Consider the following 22,419-nt stretch of genomic DNA (forward strand, 5'->3'; position numbering starts at 1 on the left):
CCATGGTGAGAAACTAATGGCGAAGCCATGCTTGGGAGGCTCTAATGGCGGAGTCATGTGTGTGAAACTAACCGGAGAGCCATGCGTGAGAGACTAATGGCGGAGCCAAGCGTGAGACTCATGGCGGAGTCATATGTGTAACCTGAAAACGGAGAAGCCATGCGTGGGAGACTCTAATGGTGGAGCCATATGTGCAACACTACAACGGAGAAGTCATGCGTGAGAGACTAATGGCGGAGCCATGCGAGAGATATTCTAATGGCGGATTTTTAATTATATTTTCATATTTTTTATTTTTATTATTATTATTATTTTTTTTGACCACTTATGCAGCTCCAGTATGACTTGGGGACTCGCATATATGTGCCCCTAACGAACGGTCATCGGGCCCCCTAAGCCACGAGGCCCCCTAAAGCCAAGAGACTGACCTGGATGACTTTACAGTGACGATAAGTACTTTAAAACGTGAGCCAGACCTAATGGAAAATGCATGACATTAGTGATCCGAACCACTTGCATAAATGAAACATTAACCGACCGCAAAATTGAACAGATGGGAGAAACCAAGAGCCAGAGGCATGCATTTCGCTAAGAAAAGACCCTTGTCATGACAACCAAAATGAACAGCTGTGAAAACATAGTAGGAACTTACTCCTATTGGTCCACTATCCGCTAGGGAGCTATTTGGTTAACTGGGGCGGGGGATCAATCTGAGTGAATACGAACCAGAAGTAAAGAAGACCAGTCTGAGTGAATGCCAACCAGGATTTAAAGAACACACCGAAAAAGGTAGGCCTAAGGAATGTAACAAACCACCGAGGAAAGAAACGTAAGCCTGAAAAGAGCAGCTATGTTTATTGGAAGAGCAGTATCAGAGCAGTGCGCTGATAGCCCTAGTAAGAATACGGAGTAACCCTTATGAAGTAATGAAAGAAATGCAGCTTTAAGTGGAAACGGAGTATACCACATGATGTAAGAACAAGTGGGTAAATGCAGCTCTGGATGTGAGTGGAGCCTAAAACATAGTATGGGCACAGCTCTGAGTGAATATGCGGAGCATGGTATGGAGCAGCCGTATGAATGCAATCTGAAGTGAGCAGAGTATTAATGTAATGCAACAGCGAACGCTGCTCTAGTAGTGAATGGCGTATAGGACAAAAGTAAATGCAGACACACGGATGTAGCTTTGAAGGTAACCATCCTAACCACGATCATTTGACCATTGGAGCCCAACCCCCTTCTCCCCAGAGCGCTACACGTCACGGACCGCTTTTAAAACATTGACCGTTGATCCACGTTTACCATCACTTGACCCAGCATGCGTGCTTGAGCCAATTGCAACACGCGCCCCGCGTGCGCTAAGCGTATTTGGGTACTCAGAGGGGACTGACAGACACGTGAGCCTGACAATACATGGTGATGCGCGACTGGCGCCCCAGCGATGGGGGCGCAGCTAATTGTTGCAGATACCCGGGCCGTACTGCCCCCTATGAATATTTCCCCTACACGACCTATCATGCAGCAGGATAATGTCACCTTCGCCCATATTTCCTCTGCAATTGCAGACAAGATTAGGCATTTTCTATTATAGTGCCGGCGTTGTGCGGTCCGCAAATTACAGAATGCACATTGCCGTTGTCCATGTTTTGCGGATCCGCAAAACACTTACGGACGTGTGAATGGACCCTCATAGTAACATTATTAAAGGTTACGTTTTATCTTTATGTATATTCTAATGGATTGCCTTCCTTGTACAATGTTATAATATGCTTTCTATGTTAGAAAATATATTATAGTGAATTTGTATTGTGCGGCAGTTGTGTGCGGTTCTGCTGCGATACTGCAGGTATATAGAGGGACAAGCGTTATTGGAACAAATAATTTCTACTGGTGTGATATACCAGTCGTCCCCCAAAAAAACTGATTGAAGTGGGGTGTAAGATACCAATATACTTTCTTTATAGTGCATTTGGGTACTATATAGTGCATTTGCGCATGTGCGCACGCGAACATTATATTGCCGATATTTCGCATTGAAAAAATAATGAATGGAGATTGCAAATTCGAATAATACATCTGGTATGTCACTGTCCATGTTGTGGGACTATTTGTGCACTTCTAGTAATTATTTCTTGGCTGCAAATATGAGCTGAAGGTTTTTCAGGTTCGCCTGCCATTAAAATGAATGGGACCCGCCGCAAACTTGCGGTTCGCGATCATTTGATGGCGTTCGCGAACCGTCCCGGCAGATGTTCGTCCATCACTAATGGTGACACCTCGGCAGTGTTTGGAGGACCCAGCGTAGCATTGGGCCCACTCCAAAACCCGGCAACAGCATACTGCCTAGAAAAGAAAAAGAAAACACAAGGGGACAGATTTATCATTAGCTCAGGTCAGAATAATGGAGTGAAAAAGTCCCAAAAAAAGTCCCAAACGCTAAAACTGCGCACAAATTTGCGACTTTTTACAGCTCTGCACTATGCTCGCCAGTTTTCTAAAAGGGCGTGTTTTCTTATGTAAATGAATCTCTAGACAGATTTACTATTGGGATTATTTAAAAAGTCGCAAAAAAGTCGCAATTTCACTCCAGTGAGGACCATGCTTATCTTATGAGACTTTTTAATAGAACATGCGACTTTTTCATAAAAACGTGCGACTTTTTCATAAAAACGTGCGACTTTTGTAAAGCTGCTTACTGACGGATAAACTGCTACCGTCAAACCACATTTATTACAGTCTTAAAGGGCCGATCATAAATCTGACTTGGCTAAAACTGACTTTAGCCATATGTGAAAGTGGAGTGAGCTGTCAGAGTCATGATAAATCTGGCCCAAGTTGTTTCTATGGCTTTTTACAGTAATTCACCTTGCAGGGGAATTATGTGTGAGGTCACGGCGTGAGCAATAGGTGGGCCGAGGAAAATACAGTTCTGGTTACTCACGGTTAGGTCGTCCCTGGGCAGGCTCGCATAAAAGTGAAAAGGAGAACGGCACAAGGATTCTCTGGGGCACACTCTGGTGTAAGGGACACAGGCCAGATGGTGGTTTGAGGTGCCCTTGGTGTTCTGTATTAATGTGCCAGTGGCAAGGTCCCTTGTAGTCGTGACACCAGTACCTTTTGTATGGAGGTACAACCATTTACTGTAGTGTTAATAGAGGAAATTGAGTCTGAGGCAAACAGAATGAAACTCAAAGTGGAACTTTACTGAAGATGACTTCTAGTAACAACACATCCAATGCATTAAAACAGTCTCTTAACCACCTCCGGACCGCCTAACGCAGGATCGCGTTCCGGAGGTGGCAGCCCTGCGCAGAGTCACGCATATATGCGTCATCTCGCGATGGGCGAGATTTCCTGTGAACGCGCGCACACAGGCGCGCGCGCTCACAGGAACGGAAGGTAAGAGAGTTGATCTCCAGCCTGCCAGCGGCGATCGTTCGCTGGCAGGCTGGAGATGTGTTTTTTTTAACCCCTAACAGGTATATTAGACGCTGTTTTGATAACAGCGTCTAATATACCTGCTACCTGGTCCTCTGGTGGTCCCATTTGTTTGGATCGACCACCAGAGGACACAGGTAGCTCAGTAAAGTCCCACCAAGCACCACTACACTACACTACACCCCCCCCCCGTCACTTATTAACCCCTTATTAGCCCCTGATCACCCCATATAGACTCCCTGATCACCCCCCCTGTCATTGATCACCCCCCTGTCATTGATTACCCCCCTGTAAAGCTCCATTCAGATGTCCGCATGATTTTTACGGATCCACTGATAGATGGATCAGATCCGCAAAACGCATCCGGACGTCTGAATGAAGCCTTACAGGGGCGTGATCAATGACTGTGGTGATCACCCCATATAGACTCCCTGATCACCCCCCCTGTCATTGATTACACCCCTGTCATTGATCAACCCCCTGTAAAGCTCCATTCAGACGTCCGCATGATTTTTACGGATGCACTGATAGATGGATCCGATCCTCAAAACGCATCCGGACGTCTGAATGAAGCCTTACAGGGGCATGATCAATGACTGTGGTGATCACCCCATATAGACTCCCTGATCACCCCCCTGTAAAGCTCCATTCAGATGTCCTCATGATTTTTACGGATGCACTGATAGATGGATCCGATCCTCAAAACGCATCCGGACGTCTGAATGAAGCCTTACAGGGGCATGATCAATGACTGTGGTGATCACCCCATATAGACTCCCTGATCACCCCCCTGTAAAGCTCCATTCAGATGTCCTCATGATTTTTACGGATGCACTGATAGATGGATCCGATCCGCAAAACGCATCCGGACGTCTGAATGAAGCCTTACAGGGGCATGATCAATGACTGTGGTGATCACCCCATATAGACTCCCTGATCACCCCCCTGTAAAGCTCCATTCAGATGTCCGCATGATTTTTACGGATGCACTGATAGATGGATCCGATCCTCAAAACGCATCCGGACGTCTGAATGAAGCCTTACAGGGGCATGATCAATGACTGTGGTGATCACCCCATATAGACTCCCTGATCACCCCCCTGTAAAGCTCCATTCAGATGTCCGCATGATTTTTACGGATGCACTGATAGATGGATCCGATCCGCAAAACGCATCCGGACGTCTGAATGAAGCCTTACAGGGGCATGATCAATGACTGTGGTGATCACCCCATATAGACTCCCTGATCACCCCCCTGTCATTGATTACCCCCCTGTAAAGCTCCATTCAGATGTCCGCATGATTTTTACGGATGCACTGATAGATGGATCCGATCCGCAAAACGCATCCGGACGTCTGAATGAAGCCTTACAGGGGCATGATCAATGACTGTGGTGATCACCCCATATAGACTCCCTGATCACCCCCCTGTCATTGATCACCCCCCTGTAAAGCTCCATTCAGATGTCCGCATGATTTTTACGGATGCACTGATAGATGGATCCGATCCGCAAAACGCATCCGGACGTCTGAATGAAGCCTTACAGGGGCATGATCAATGACTGTGGTGATCACCCCATATAGACTCCCTGATCACCCCCCTGTCATTGATTACCCCCCTGTAAAGCTCCATTCAGATGTCCGCATGATTTTTACGGATGCACTGATAGATGGATCGGATCCGCAAAACGCATCCGGACGTCTGAATGAAGCCTTACAGGGGCGTGATCAATGACTGTGGTGATCACCCCATATAGACTCCCTGATCACCCCCCTGTCATTGATCAACCCCCCTGTCATTGATCACCCCCCCTGTCATTGATCACCCCCCTGTCATTGATCCCCCCCCCCCCCCCCCCTCTGTAAGGCTCCATTCAGATATTTTTTTGGCCCAAGTTAGCAGAATTTTTTTTTTTTTTTCTTACAAAGTCTCATATTCCACTAACTTGTGTCAAAAAATAAAATCTCACATGAACTCACCATACCCCTCACGGAATCCAAATGCGTAAAATTTTTTAGACATTTATATTCCAGACTTCTTCTCACGCTTTAGGGCCCCTAGAATGCCAGGGCAGTATAAATACCCCACATGTGACCCCATTTCGGAAAGAAGACACCCCCAGGTATTCCGTGAGGGGCATATTGAGTCCATGAAAGATTGAATTTTTTGTCCCAAGTTAGCGGAACGGGAGACTTTGTGAGAAAAAAATTAAAAATATCAATTTCCGCTAACTTGTGCCAAAAAAAAAAAATTTCTATGAACTCGCCATGCCCCTCATTGAATACCTTGGGGTGTCTTCTTTCCAAAATGGGGTCACATGTGGGGTATTTATACTGCTCTGGCATTCTAGGGGCCCCAAAGCGTGAGAAGAAGTCTGGTATCCAAATGTCTAAAAATGCCCTCCTAAAAGGAATTTGGGCACCTTTGCGCATCTAGGCTGCAAAAAAGTGTCACACATCTGGTATCGCCGTACTCAGGAGAAGTTGGGGAATGTGTTTTGGGGTGTCATTTTACATATACCCATGCTGGGTGAGAGAAATATCTTGGTCAAATGCCAACTTTGTATAAAAAAATGGGAAAAGTTGTCTTTTGCCAAGATATTTCTCTCACCCAGCATGGGTATATGTAAAATGACACCCCAAAACACATTCCCCAACTTCTCCTGAATACGGCGATACCACATGTGTGACACTTTTTTGCAGCCTAGGTGGGCAAAGGGGCCCATATTCCAAAGAGCACCTTTAGGATTTCACAGGTCATTTACCTACTTACCACACATTAGGGCCCCTGGAAAATGCCAGGGCAGTATAACTACCCCACAAGTGACCCCATTTTGGAAAGAAGACACCCCAAGGTATTCCGTGAGGGGCATGGCGAGTTCCTAGAATTTTTTATTTTTTGTCACAAGTTAGTGGAAAATGCTTATTTTTTTTTTTATTTTTTTTTTCATACAAAGTCTCATATTCCACTAACTTGTGACAAAAAATAAAAAGTTCCATGAACTCACTATGCCCATCAGCGAATACCTTGGGGTCTCTTCTTTCCAAAATGGGGTCACTTGTGGGGTAGTTATACTGCCCTGGCATTCTAGGGGCCCAAATGTGTGGTAAGGAGTTTGAAATCAAATTCTGTAAAAAATGACCTGTGAAATCCGAAAGGTGCTCTTTTGAATATGGGCCCCTTTGCCCACCTAGGCTGCAAAAAAGTGTCACACATCTGGTATCTCCGTACTCAGGAGAAGGTGGGGAATGTGTTTTGGGGTGTCATTTTACATATACCCATGCTGGGTGAGAGAAATATCTTGGCAAAAGACAACTTTTCCCATTTTTTTATACAAAGTTGGCATTTGACCAAGATATTTATCTCACCCAGCATGGGTATATGTAAAAAGACACCCCAAAACACATTCCTCAACTTCTCCTGAATACAGAGATACCAGATGTGTGACACTTTTTTGCAGCCTAGGTGGGCAAAGGGGCCCACATTCCAAAGAGCACCTTTCGGATTTCACAGGTCATTTACCTACTTACCACACATTTGGGCCCCTAGAATGCCAGGGCAGTATAACTACCCCACAAGTGACCCCATTTTGGAAAGAAGAGACCCCAAGGTATTCGCTGATGGGCATAGTGAGTTCATGGAAGTTTTTATTTTTTGTCACAAGTTTGTGGAATATGAGACTTTGTATGAAAAAAAAAATCAAAAAAAAAATCATCATTTTCCACTAACTTGTGACAAAAAATAAAAAATTCTAGGAACTCGCCATGCCCCTCACGGAATACCTTGGGGTGTCTTCTTTCCAAAATGGGGTCACTTGTGGGGTAGTTATACTGCCCTGGTATTCTAGGGGCCCAAATGTGTGGTAAGGAGTTTGAAATCAAATTCAGGAAAAAATGAGGAGTGAAATCCGAAAGGTGCTCTTTGGAATATGGGCCCCTTTGCCCACCTAGGCTGCAAAAAAGTGTCACACATCTGGTATCCCCGTACTCAGGAGAAGTTGAGGAATGTGTTTTGGGGTGTCTTTTTACATATACCCATGCTGGGTGAGATAAATATCTTGGTCAAATGACAACTTTGTATAAAAAAATGGGAAACGTTGTCTTTTGCCAAGATATTTCTCTCACCCAGCATGGGTATATATAAAATGACACCCCAAAACACATTCCCCACCTTCTCCTGAGTACGGAGATACCAGATGTGTGACACTTTTTTGCAGCCTAGGTGGGCAAAGGGGCCCATATTCCAAAGAGCACCTTTCGGATTTCACAGGTCATTTTTTACAGAATTTGATTTCAAACTCCTTACCACACATTTGGGCCCCTAGAATGCCAGGGCAGTATAACTACCCCACAAGTGACCCCATTTTGGAAAGAAGAGACCCCAAGGTATTCGCTGATGGGCATAGTGAGTTCATAGAACTTTTTATTTTTTGTCACAAGTTAGTGGAATATGAGACTTTGTAAGAAAAAAAAAAAATCATAATTTTCCGCTAACTTGTGACAAAAAATAAAAAGTTCTATGAACTCACTATGCCCATCAGCGAATACCTTAGGGTGTGTACTTTCAGAAATGGGGTCATTTGTGGGGTGTTTGTACTGTCTGGGCATTGTAGAACCTCAGGAAACATGACAGGTGCTCAGAAAGTCAGAGCTGCTTCAAAAAGCGGAAATTCACATTTTTGTACCATAGTTTGTAAACGCTATAACTTTTACCCAAACCATTTTTTTTTTACCCAAACATTTTTTTTTTATCAAAGACATGTAGAACTAAAAATTTAGAGCAAAATTTCTATATGGATGTCGTTTTTTTTGCAAAATTTTACTACTGAAAGTGAAAAATGTCATTTTTTTGCAAAAAAATCGTTAAATTTCGATTAATAACAAAAAAAGTAAAAATGTCAGCAGCAATGAAATACCACCAAATGAAAGCTCTATTAGTGAGAAGAAAAGGAGGTAAAATTCATTTGGGTGGTAAGTTGCATGACCGAGCAATAAACGGTGAAAGTAGTGTAGGTCAGAAGTGTAAAAAGTGGCCTGGTCTTTCAGGGTGTTTAAGCACTGGGGGCTGAGGTGGTTAATATAATCCGGCATTAAGCACAATCTCCCATACATATGGGGAAAGGGAAATGCAAATCCTCAATGAAGTACAGGCTCTTGTAATACATAAGAAAGCTACTGCTCAGATTAGGCTTGTAATAATGAAAGTCTTACACTGGTCAAAACTCCGGCCTGATCCTAATCCTTGTTTAAAGGTGCTTTTCTGAATCCTGAAACTTCTATTCCAATGTTGTTCTGACAGTTGGCCTAACTGTCCTCAGGAATTGAGCTGGAGATGTGGAAGCTTCATGCCATCTCCTACACCTACTACAAAGGTGCCTAATAAGTCCTCAGGTAACGACTATCTTGCTAATCATTTGTCTTGCATAAACGTGATAATTCCTTAAATACTTGGCTGCATGCAGTTTAGACATTGGTCACCCTGGAAGAGCGATCTATAGTAGTGGATTGCTCACCTCTAGGTAGAATGATTGCAGGCCTTAGCCCTGGGCTTTGGAGCCGACAGGGACAGAGTAGAGAGGCTAGGAATATGCCTCCCTCCAGATATTCAGCTACATTGCAGTTTCTTTCTTGTAGGCTCATGAGAGAACTGCTTTCAACTGAACTCTCACTTGGATTGACCTGAGCTCATCTGAACTGCTTTGGATTGACCTCAACCAGCTAACAACTTAACTGCCTAACTTTGGTCTGAGCTAAGCTATATATACACACTGACACTGCTCCATCTTGTGGAGTAACAAGTGTAGTGCACCCTGACTAGGCCTGTGTAAAGGATATTTGCATATAGAATCACATTGTGACATGGAGAATATGACAGGAGATAAAATACAAAATACAGGCATATCACATGACATTAATACATGATAAAAGCACGTTTGCGTTGCCCACGGTGACGTGAGTGGGACACTGCAGAGGCAGGGTCTCATGGATTTCAGATAGCTTTTGCTACGTATTTACCACGGATATCATCCTATATGGATGAAATCTGCAGAGAACCTTATGTTCTCTTCTGGGTGGAAATCTTTTTTGCAGCGTGTGGATTTGATTAAATCTCATCCACTTTGCTTTTATTGTACGTTCACATCCACACCTGCCAGAAATTGGAGCAGGCAGTTCTGCTAAAAAAATGCAACAAAACGAGCAACAAAAAACACGTGTACGATGTGCGCTTTTGCCATGGAAAAGCCAGAGGACTTTTCCCTCTCCATTTAAAAGGGTGAAATCCGCTGGGGAAAACTTCAGCATAAACTGACATGCTGCAGATTTCAAATTCGATCTGTCCGATCCAATCAACTGAAAGAGGGGACCCTGTGTCCCCTTCATTGTTTACCCAGGAACAGCACCTTCAATTCGGTTCTGGTTGCGTAACATACTGTAGCTCACAGAGCTCAATCTCTTTCAAGTGCATGGGACTGATCTGCAGTACCACACACAGCCACAACCGTATGTATAGTGCTGTTCCTGGGTAAATAAAGCCACCCGGTGGTCCAGCTGGAGTGCCCTGCACTTTTGCATAGAAGTCGGATAGGCCATCAATATCGCAGTTTGCGTAAACGACATAAGAACTAATGGATGACTACGAGGCATTCTAAAGGATACAATGTGTCAATGCCCCTGACAAGAAGCGTGACTACACTTGAATTGTCTTGTGTTGCATTGTTAAGGTAACTGTACTAAGGAAAGTTTTTACTTTGGTGATATATTGTTTCCAATGGGATTAAAATGATAGAGAGAATAGGTAAATAGCAGAAAAGCATGGAACTTTGTAGCTGCTGATAATTGCAGGCCTGTCAGCCTGGCTGATGATGCCACAGGTCCCTCTGTCATGTCATGTGACCTTTAGAATATGGTGATGTCACAGGACCCTTTGTGACATCATGCAACAGTTAGGTTTAGAACTCTGCAACCTGAACGGCAGCCATATTTCTTCATCGTTTGACTGGTGAAGGCGACTTTTTCTAGTGCTTGGCAAATTTTTTAAATACAAGACCAGAAAAGAAGGACTGTTAGCCAAACCGTTCCAAGTGTCACCCCGGAACGTGCTGAAGGCAGACAGGACCTTCCTCAGCCTAACATAACATCTAGGGGCTGAATATGGAGACTTCCAGGAATCTTCCAAAGAAAAGGAAGAGGAAGAGAAAGAGGAGAGTTCAGCCGCCAAATAAGAGGAGGAGAATAGTAACACCGGAGAGGGCAAATGATGGCGGCAAAGAAAAAATGATCAAGGCTTCAAAAAGACCTGGAAGCCCTATACAGGAGAGTATCCAGAGAAAGAGGAAGAGGGGAGAAGAGATGGGGGAAAAAGCTGATGACAGACCCAGCATGTCCTACAATACTGACATGGAACAGCTGTCAGGTGAGTGCAGATCTAAGTTTCCTAGAGCCAATACCCCCTAATGTACGAATTCATGGAATTCTCCACTTTTGGAGAACCCTAATTATGACCAAGATTATGAATTCCTTTCTTTGCTACCCCCTAATGTAGTTACATTGTATTGTAATGGCAAAAATATAGAAATATTAAATCTTACGGTATCTCTCCTGTCTCCACCAGGGACAATCCCAGCAGACGCCCCATTCCTTGTGACTGGACTGGAAAGCTTCACCTTCCATAAAATCCTTGGAGAGGGTGGTTATGGTAAAGTGAGTATTAGGAATTCTTGGGACTTCTTCCTCATGTGTGTCATGTGTGTCGCAGTAATATCACTCTAGGGATGTCAACGCTTCATGTCTTCTCATCAGGTCTCATGGCAAGACAGGCCTTTCTTCCAGTTCTAATGCTCTGTCTCCTACAGGTCATGCTGGCCACACATCCCGCCTGCCAACAACAACTGGCAGTGAAGCTGGTGAAGAAGAGGGTCCTGCTTCAGGACTTTAAAGACACTGTCCTGATTGAGCGACAGGTCCTGGAGGTGACTGGGAAGAGTCCATTGTTTACCCATGCTTATGCCACCTTCCAGACCAAGGTAAGAGTCTGATCCATTATCGAGGCTTGATCAGTGGGTTAGCTATACCGATCCCAACTGAGGAGGCTGCAGGACCTTTACTATAATATTTTAGAAACCTGGATCATATTTTCTGTCTTTTATCATAGGACTATGCCTTCTTCATCATGGAGTTTCTTAGCGGAGGAGATCTAAGTGTCCTCATGAGAGCCAACGCCCTATTCACCATTCCAGTCACCAGGTAAGACAGAACATGGATATATTAGATAAAACTGACGATTGCTGTCAGGAACATGCAGCTTTGTGTCATTATTAGTCTGGTAGTTTAATGGGTGAAATGTTGATATTCTTTCTTTTTGCCATCAGATTTATGGCAGCTGAGATCATCTGTGGGCTGCAGTTTCTCCACACCAGAGGCATCATACACAGGGACATAAAACCAGCCAATATCTTAATGAACAGCGCCGGTCACTTGAAGATCGCCGATTTTGGTCTTGCCGTGATGAACATCTTTGGGGATAAGAAGATCTCAGAATATGCCGGAACTCTTAGATACATGGCTCCTGAGGTGAGGAATCATCGACTGCACATGCTACTGAGCTGTTTCTTTCTACAGGGCTAGACGGCTACATGACTTCTGCTGGCCTGGACAATGTTCTAACTCTTATTGTCTGCTGGATGTTTTCACAGATTCTTCTACGGAAGCCCTACAACACGGCAGTGGACTGGTTCTCAGCTGGTGTGATGATATATGAGATGGCTACTGGCAAATATCCATTCAATGCCGGTATACTGCCTGAAACAATCGAAAAGTCACTGATCAATGATGTTCCCACCTACCCAAAAGGCCTCAACCCCCAAGCTAGAGACCTTATAGTGGGGGTGAGTAGAAAGACACATAGCAGTAATACAGCGGCTAAATATTATGAAAATGAGGACATTGAAAATCAGGGATAGCATTGCAACGTGTGATGGAATGAATGTCTTTATTCTACATTTTTCCAGCTCTTAAACAAGTCACCAGAGAGTCGCCAGGTAGCGGTAGATAACATCAGGGAACATCCGTTTTTCATGGAAATTAACTGGACAGATATAGAGGGAGCAGGAGCTCGTCCACCATTCCAACTAGGACCAGTAAGTAAATGATCCAGAGAAGATGTGGCTAGTAGTACAGTTCCATTGTGTTCCTTCTTTATCAACACCGCTTTTGGTATGTTCTCTCCATAGCCACCAGTGATGACATTGACAAAAATCGATGACATCCTGTCCTCCACCGAAGCCAATAAGTCACCAATGGCTGAAAGAGATCAACAACTGTTCTGTGGATTCACATTTGCCAATGAGAACTGGCAGGTCGTAAAGCCAATTAAAGAACCTTTCATACGACCACGCAGGTGAGTCATTGTAGCTGAGAGGGGAATACAGATGGGGATTATTGGAGATTCCCTGTGAATCTGTGCAGTGTGGATTCCATTCACTGGCTTATAGTCTGCTCATGGGTGGACAGAGCAAACTTGAAGGTGGTTACCATTTTGCAAGGCTATTTCATTTCATTTCCAACCTGTTTTAATTTTTTCTTGGTAGAACGTTTGGCAGATTTGTGAGAGAGACCATCCGTAGGATCTGGAGGAAGATGAAAAACTGGAAGTAAAGAGCTCCACTCTGTATACAGATGTCCCCAGTAGATCAGTGGCTGAAAAACATCATGTTCCAGCAGAGCCTCTTGCTGACATCATAAACAGCAGAAAAACCAACCAACACTTGCTGTCCTTGTATGAGCCTCAGATTCCAAACTCTGACCTCTATCTGCTCTCCTGACTACTCATCGGTACTGTGCCACACCAGTCCTTGTTCCTCAGCTTCATTTCCAGCTGCCACTAGAAGTAACCTGAGGGCTGTGACCTGCAGTCTAGCATGCAGCCAAGAAGCTATGGAGTCGATGAAGATTCTTCCAAGAATCAATGACTTGACCGCCAGCGCTTCTAGTCGACAAGTTGCCTCTTGTGCCCAAAGGGAAGGGTGGTCCTTAGGCCATGGTTCCCTAGAGGTTTCCTCCACAGGGGGTTTTTCCTTTCCTGCGTGCCAATGGATCTTAACATCGACAAGAAAATGGCGACTTGTTAGACTTTGCCCTCAGTGGAGATCACACCATCCACTAGTGGTACAGAGGGACAGAAAAGGACATCTACCACCAATAAACAGTACCATTCACCATCATGTGGTTGTAGCTTATTTATGTTTTATCCAACAAGTCCCACATGCATATTAGGGCAAGAGCCATCTATGTACTGTACTATGGATTGCTATTTATCCTGTAGTTGGGGGAAATCTGAAGGCACTTTCATTAGATGTTGTCTTTTTTAGGTGGTACTCCCCAGTTGCATGCGTTGAATTGTATTTTGTTACTGATGTTCAGTGTAGAAGCTGCATGGAAAAGATCTGCTACAAATCTGTCTTGTTTGCCCAGAGTCTAAAACAGGCTGTAAGGCCCAGACTCCCTGCCCACATATTCAAGCCATTTCTTGGATATCCATGTCAAGACATGGCATGATGAACTGTGTACTTATAGTTGAATAAATTGGAAAACCATCTGAGAAATAAAACCCCTAGAGAGGAGGTTATAGTATCCATTCCCATATTAAAATCAGCCATGCGAGTTTTTAGCTGATGTTTCTGCTCAGTCTGTCCCTTTTATAGCCCATGATGAAGCATTGAAATCAGAGCATTAAATAAAAAGCGTAAAAACTTTCAGAAACCGGCAGACAAAAATAAACGTTTAGGTTAGATAGGCTACGCCACCTAACCTCAGCTTGATCCCTGTTCTGTCTGCCCTGGTTTGTAAACAGTCAAAGTACAGTGCAGAGGTAGTCATATAAAAGATTACACCTTCACTGGTTACTAGAGACTAGAAAACCTCAAAGCTCGGGCAAGAGGGTGGATCCAAAGCCCAGCTAAATAGGGAGGCTGATCAGCTCCTTAGTCATCAGCTGGACAGGGAGCAAAAGGGAAGGATTTACTATGGCAGTGCTGAAACGAAGTTCCCAGAGTACTAGACCCAATACACAAAGGGAGTGCGGAGCAACGCCTGCACCTGCGCGGGACAGCAGGACAGCGGTGGACTCAGACCACCAGCCTAACAGGTTTCTTTACTGAAGAATTAAAATGCAAACAGTTCAGGACAGGTCATACTTGCAATGGACCAGCTGATGTTACACAGAAATCCAGTATCCTCAGTGTTACGGATATTTTACACTCCAGCTGAGTAAATCCGTACAGCGTCTCCCGAAAACCAAGTAAATCCGAAGGTGAATTTGTGAATATATAGTTCCCAATCCCCCACAAACAGGATCCAGGACTTCAGAGAACCGGCTTGACGACTGAGCCACAAACCCTGAGAGAGACAGAGAGGAGCGGGGGGACGGGGGGACGGACGGACAGCTAACTCAAGTCTCAGACCGAAGAAGTCAGTTCTGTGCGTTGCATGTGTTGACTTGTACTGAGTTCCTCCAGTAAAGAAGCACACTGGTTTACTGCAAACATTGACTCTCTGGAGTTATTTCCCATTGGGGTGCACCATGCCTTACCAGCAGCAACATATGGTGACTAGAGATTGCCGTGCGGTTCGCCTGGGCGGTCGTTTCGCGGCGAAGTTTGCGTGTTTCGCAATTCGCCAAACATGCAAATATATGGAGATATTCGCGCCCCCCATATTCTTTTACATTGTGAAGAACTTTTACCCATGACACATCCATCAGGTGGTACAGGACAGCCAATTAAGACGTTTCAGCACATGGACATACCCCCTACCTTATAAGGGCTCTTTCACACCTGCGTTCTTTTCTTCCGGCATAGAGTTCCGTCGTCGGGGCTCTATGCCGGAAGAATCCTGATCAGTTTTATCCTAATGCATTCTGAATGGAGAGAAATCCGTTCAGGATGCATTAGGATGTCTTCAGTTCCGGAACGGAACGTTTTTTGCCGGAGAAAATACCGCAGCATGCTGCGCTTTTTGCTCCGGCCAAAAATCCTGAAGACTTGCCGCAAGGCTGGATCCGGGATTAATGCCCATTGAAAGGCATTGATCCGGATCCGGCCTTAAGCTAAACGTCGTTTCGGCGCATTGCCAGACCCGACATTTAGCTTTTTCAGAGTGGTTACCATGGCTGCCGGAACGCTAAAGTCCTGGCAGCCATGGTAAAGTGTAGCGGGGAGCGGGGGAGCGGTATACTTACCGTCCGTGCGGTTCCCCGGGCGCTCCAGAGTGACATCAGGGCGCCCCAAGCGCATGGATCACGTGATCACATGGATCACGTCATCCATGCGCATGGGGCGCTCTGACGTCATTCTGGAGCGCCCCGGGAGCCGCACGGACTGTAAGTATACTGCTCCCCCGCTCCCCGCTCCTACTATGGCATCCAGGACTTTAATAGCGTCCTGGGTGCCATAGTAACACTGAAAGCATTTTGAAGACGGCTCCGTCTTCAAATGCTTTCAGTAGACTTGCGTTTTTCCGGATCGGGCAGGCACCTCCGGCAACGGAAGTGCACGCCGGATCCCAACAACGCAAATGTGAAAGAGGCCTAAGCAAAGTAAATAATATTTTCCAAACCGATTGTGTAACATCCTGAAGTAGGTCACTAAACTCTTCGCTACAACATGTTAGGTATATGCATATTGTCATCTGGTATAAGTTTGCATCGCTCTCTTCATAATGTGCATTTTCTAGGCCTGTATTGTATATTTGCTGTAATTCTCAATGTACACCAGTAGGTGGCAGCAATATGTAAGCAGACCATGGTTAGTTAATATATCTAGACTGGAATAGACCATTCCAGGCTAGCTCCCCCCCTTTCTGAGGAGGAGTGGAATGTTCCCACATCCTACTTCAGGGGGAGGAAGGAAAGTTCTAGGCAGTGTGAGCCACCCCCCTGCTGGGGTAGGCTGTGTTAGTAGGAGCTCCCAGAAACAGGGACCCCAACCAAGGATCCAAGCCTCGGCTGAGGCCCCAGATCAACCTTCCCAGCCTGAGTCCCTTACCTCAGCTGGTAGACCAGGAAAGCAGCCCTTCACAAGACGTATAGATCTCCAGGAAGAAACCACCATACCCTGCGAGCAGTCCTGCAAGTGAAGATCCTAAGACAAAGAGAAGATAATTACCTCACCAGCTAGTCAGACCCAAACTAAGCAGACTAAAGACAGAGCAGAAGATAGATAACTGCTAGATTCTAATAGGCGTATGATCAGATGCAGAATACATATAAATTCCTGCCACATATTGCCAAAACCTGCTGGGACTCTAGACTAACGCTGTAACTTGTATGGATCAAAGCTGCATATCATACCACCAAGTAAAGACAAGTTGGACCCTATTATCTGTGTAGAATCCCATCATTCCTCAGTTACTCCTATTAACCACACTCAATTTTGTTGCATGTGAGCCAGGATACAGGAGTCCAGCCGTACCACAGGTAGGAGACACCGTTGAAACTACCATATCTACTATACAGAGACATTATCCCCCTCTGGCATTCCTCACCTGGTACGTGAGCTCATAACATCTTAAAGGGCCCTGCTACAGTACCTGCGCAAGCTGCAACTGGCGTCACGAACTTATACACATATAAACTGACCCACTGCAAAGCATTCCCACTGACCCAGTGTCCTGCTCTTTGCAATTGTACAATTTTCTTTTTATTTCTGAGCGGTAATTCACCTGGATTGTGAAATCTGCAGCCAATTCTTTGTGCTGTTTTCACCATTTTCAACGTTTGTCTGAGATCCACGAAAATCTGCAACAAAAAACAGAAAGTAACACGTGGAATTAGTGCAGAAAACACAGAAATCCGGACAGAAATTCATGTGGATTTTCTATTTGTAAGGCCTCCCTCATTCAAACATTTGTATTTGTGGTCCGCACACAATCTGCGGAACCACTTATATCAACCGCCATAGGCCGCAGTTGCATAAGACGACATGGTAGGTGGAGTGCCCCATTACAGGACCATGATCCAGGACCCAATTAATCCGGACTCCAGAGTAACTTTTACAAGTCCCACAGTACTGCCTGCCACCACCAGACCAGCCCTCTGCCCCAGGAGAGTAACGGGCTGGAAGCTGGATCATTGGTCCTGTAATGGGGCACCCCAAGGCAGTGCCACTTCATATACTATAGGGGTGCAGAGCAGATTCTGGGGTCTGGAGTTGTCACATCTGGTCTGGCACCTACCAATAAGGCCCCATTCACACGTCCGCAATTCTGTTCCGCATTTTGCTGAACGGAATTGCGGACCCATTAATTTCTATGGAGCCGCACGATGTGCAGCCTGGACACGGGGTTGCGGACCCGCACTTCCGGGTCCGCAATTCCGTTCCCGAAAAAAAATAGAACATGTCCTACTATTGTCCGCAACTGCGGACAAAAGTAGGCATATTCTATGCAGTGTCGGCAATGTGCGGTCCGCAAATTACGGATCGCACATTACTGATGTCAGTGTTTTGCGGATCCACAAAACACTTACGGATGTGTGAATGGGGCCTTACCATGCGTCTTCAGTTAGATGAGAGAGAAAAGTCTGAGTGCACTCAGACTTTTCTCTCTCATTTAACTTTTACAAGTCAGTCCCATCAGACTCCCAGTCCAGACTAGCCTTGTGCCTGCCACAGTAGTGCCTCTGCCACCACCAGACCGCCCACAGTGGAACCATCTACTGCGAGTACAGCAACCTTCAATAAGGAGCAGAACTTAGGGTAGTTTCACACTTGCGGCAGGACGGATCCGACAGGCTGTTCAGCCTGTTGGATCCGTCCTGCCGCTATTTCGCCTTGCCGCCACTCCATCCCCATTGACTATAATGGGAACGGGGACGGAGCTCTGGTGCAGCGTGGCAGTGTGCGGTGAAAGGCTGGCGGCCGAAAAGTACTGCAAGTCCGACTTTTTCATCCGGTGGCCTCTCACCGCGCAGTGCTGCGCCGGAGCTCCGCCCCCCATACCCATTATAGTCAATGGGGACGGAGCAGCGGTCCAGCGAAATAGCGGCAGGACGGATCCGACAGGCTGAACAGCCTGCCGGATCCGTCCTGCCACAAGTGTAAAAGTACCCTTAGTCTGTTATATAAGGGGGGGGGGGGGGGGGACACCAGAACTACAGTGTGCCCCCCAAAAGAAGGAAGGGGCACCCTCCTTATCACTGCTAGCATCTCTTTTTAACTTCAGATCATCAGACTCTCACTTACTAATTACAGCACACACCCTGGCCTGTCGTGTCCACCATCAGACAGGGGAGGGAAGAAAAGAAACCCCAGAACTAGACTGTTAGTGTGCCCCCCCAAGTTGGGGGGCACACTCTAGTTCTGGGGTTTCTTCCCTCCCCTGTCTGATGGTGGACACGACAGGCCAGGGTGTGTGCTGTAAATTTGTAATTAGTGAGAGTCTGATGATCTGAATTCTGAAGTTAAAAAGAGCTGCCTGCAGACCTGCAATGATGAGGAGGGCGCCCCTTGCTTCTCTTGGGGGCCCCACTCTGCAGGCAGCTCTTTTTAACTCCAGAATTCAGATCAAGTATCTCAGAAATCCTAAGTTCTCACTTTCTTTCACTTACTTTTTTTTAGAGCACACGAGTCACGACACTAGTCACAGCAGACTGGAGTGGCACTGGCAGGACTGGAGTGGAGACCAGTTGAGGAGGAGGCATGAAGAGGGAATTGGCTATATGTTCGGTCCCTTATCCCCACATAATATGTCACTCCTTCCCAGCCCTATATAAATGAACACACAACACCACTGCTTGGATTTAATCGGCCACAGCAGCCGTTTATTAAATAAATACATAACATAACTTAATAAATTAACCAATGACGAGGGAGGTCCTAGAAGCCCCAATAACCTCATAAACACCGTAACAAACCTGCGACTCCATCTTGCCCCCAGCCGTTGAACCCAGCTCGGAGGCAGCAACTGATGGACGCCTAGTTTGTTAGTACCGGCTCCTCCATGAGAGTCCAGCCCCTACCGCGGGGCCCTCCCATCCTCAGATACCACCATATTTTCCACTTCCAGGACCTCCCCCGCCTCCAAGAACGCGCAACTTGACCTCCTCAAGCCTGCGCGTCCCTCCACATCCGTAACGCTATCTCCACTCCATTCTGGATCCCCAAAGACCACAAATCAGTCCCCACCGCATTCAAATGCACCCCATCTGCTCTCCAAAATGCACCAACTCCTCTTTCCAACTCCTCATGACGTACCGCCTCAGCCCCATTCCGTGCCATAAACCTGCCCACTGCCCTATTCACCTTTATCCGGGCTTTATTAATGCGCTCCACAGACCTAGCCTCCCTCCAAGACTTACGCGGTACAATATCAGACCACACTGTAACAACACCCGGAAATAGCGCCCAAATCCTCAGCAGATCAAACTTCACATCTCTCACCAACTCCCTAAATGGCCGCCTCCCCAAGTCATTGCCCCCCACATGAAGCACCAACACATCCGGAGGCCTGTCTAAACGCGCAAACCGCTGAACCTCCCGCAAAACCCCCCCCCCCCACAACATTCCTCTAACCCCTAACCACCTAACCGTAGCAACCTCCGAACTCACTCCCAGCTGGCCTAACATCTGCTCTAATCGCCCCCCAGAAAACATAGGAATGTCCTAAAATCCAGACCAAGGCCACCGGCAAACCTGCAAGCAAACAAAAACAAAATTAACACAACGCCCCAACCATTGATCCACAATTACAGAAGACCCAGCCTAACATAGGATCGAAATCGCGCCGACTCCCAACGCCCGATCCTCATAATTGCCTCATCACTAACCCCCAATCTTGCCGCCTCTGAACGAATGACCAGAATACTCTGTATCATGCACCCCCAAAAACCTCAAACATTTTTTAAACACCGCCAAGAATTGAAATCTCGACAGAAACGAACCATCCTCATGACGAAAAAATGGCAACGAATCCTTCTCCCTGCCAGACCAATACCTCCTCAAACACAGAACAGGGCACATACCACAACCCGCAACAGCAAACAAAGTAAACTGTTGACCTCTGCCCTCTTGATCAGTCTTAGACCTACGAATCCGCACAATGACCCTGTCCTCCCCAATCTCCACAACCTCACTAATCAACCCCCCCGCACGACTAACACTGCCACTCACCAACTCACCCAATCTGAAAGCCCCAAAAAATGCTAACGCAAATGCCGCCCTAAACAACCCCAGCTCCCATCCTGAGCTACACACCACGCTCAACTTCTCACCCATCTGAACCAATAGCTCAAAAGACACCGGTCTCCTCCTATCCATCACCCTACCCGCCCTCTGCGCCAGCCTTTCATAACCTGCCTCACTAAAAAACATTTTGTTAAATCCACCAATCCCCGCAGCCGAAAACCAAAGGCTACACCTGCAATCAACCGATTCAATTTGGACACTGACCAACCCTCACCTTTTAAATGCCCCAATAACATAACCAGCTTAACCCCCCCCCCCCATCATCCCCCCTGCACCCCAATCCCCAATCCACTTCTCCCAGATTTCCCATGCCTTTCCATACTCCCTCCACGTACCAGGGCTTAGCGAATCCCTAAGCAACCCCATCACCTCTCCTCCAAGATCCCCCACAGTCATGACGGACACTCCAGGCCCTCCAACTCCGCTTCTGGCACAAGAAGCCGGAACCGCTCCCACTGTAAACGAGAAAGAGAGTCCGCCACAGAATTAGTCACTCCAGCCACATGCTTCGCCACCACCCAAACGTTAATCGACAAACACCGTAACACCAAAAACTGTAAAAGCTTAACCACCGGAGGGGAGGATGCTGATAAACTGTTAATAGCCTGAACAACCCCCAAATTATCACAATTAAAGCGCACCTTCCTATTCTCAAACCTATCCCCCCACAACACCACCGCCATAACAATAGGAAACAACTCTAACAGTGCAATATTCGTCACCCAACCGCGCTCCACCCACGACTCTGGCCAACCGCCCGCATACCACTGCCCTTGACAATAAGCGCCAAAACCCACACCCCCCGACGCGTCCGTATACAATTCAAGATCTGCAACATCACAAACTTCCTCCATAACTAACGTCCTCCCATTATAATGACCTAAAAATTCTGCCCAAACCCTTAAGTCACCTTTCAACTCTTTTCGCAACCTAATAAAGTGATAAGGCGCAGACACACCCGCTGTAGCGGCAGCCAGCCTTCTACAAAAAATCCTGCCCATCGGCATAATCTGACATGCAAAATTAAGCTTCCCTAATAATGACTGCAGCTCCCTCAACCTAATCTTCTCCCTCACTATGGCCTGATCGATTTCGCGCCTCAAATCCAGCACCTTGTCCATAGGAAGCCTACACTCCATCCTCTCTGTGTCTATAACAATCCCCAGGAAACACAATTCAGTAACTGGACCCACCGTCTTCTCCATCGCTAACGGCACGCCAAAACGCGCAGAAACTGACTGAACCGTGTGCAACAACAAAGAACATACCCGAGAATTCGCAGGCCCCAAACACAAAAAGTCATCCAAATAGTGAATAACCGATGCACAACCCGAAACATCTACCACCACCCACTTCAAAAACCAGCTGAACGTCTCAAAATACGCACAAGAGAGAGAGCACCCCATAGGCAAACACCTATCCACAAAATACTCCCCCCCCCCCCCCAATAACACCCCAACAAACCCATGCTCTCCACATGAACCGGAAGCAGCCGAAAAGCTGCTTCAATATCAACTTTTGCCAACAACGCCCCCTGCCCACACCGTCTCACCCACCTAACAGCCGCATCAAATGACGTATACACCACCGAACACAATTCAGGATCTATACCATCATTGACCGACACACCTTTCGGGTAAGACAAGTGATGAATGAGCCGAAACTTGTTCGGCTCCTTCTTAGGCACCACCCCTAACGGAGACACTCTAAGGTTCGGAAGCGGTGGCGCACTAAACGGGCCAGC

At 46.4% G+C, this 22,419-nt stretch overlaps 1 long non-coding RNA gene across 1 annotated transcript; it reads left to right on the forward strand.

Moving 5' to 3' along the window:
- Positions 1-12,530: 12,530 nt before the first annotated feature.
- On the forward strand, positions 12,531-13,053 carry LOC120996348. The gene is made up of 3 exons (XR_005777759.1): positions 12,531-12,575; positions 12,669-12,835; positions 13,026-13,053. It is a non-coding gene; the product is annotated as an uncharacterized LOC120996348 (long non-coding RNA).
- Positions 13,054-22,419: the final 9,366 nt, after the last annotated feature.

The sequence above is a fragment of the Bufo bufo genome, chromosome 3 (assembly GCF_905171765.1).
Source record: "Bufo bufo chromosome 3, aBufBuf1.1, whole genome shotgun sequence".
Classification (NCBI taxonomy): Eukaryota; Metazoa; Chordata; class Amphibia; order Anura; family Bufonidae; genus Bufo; species Bufo bufo.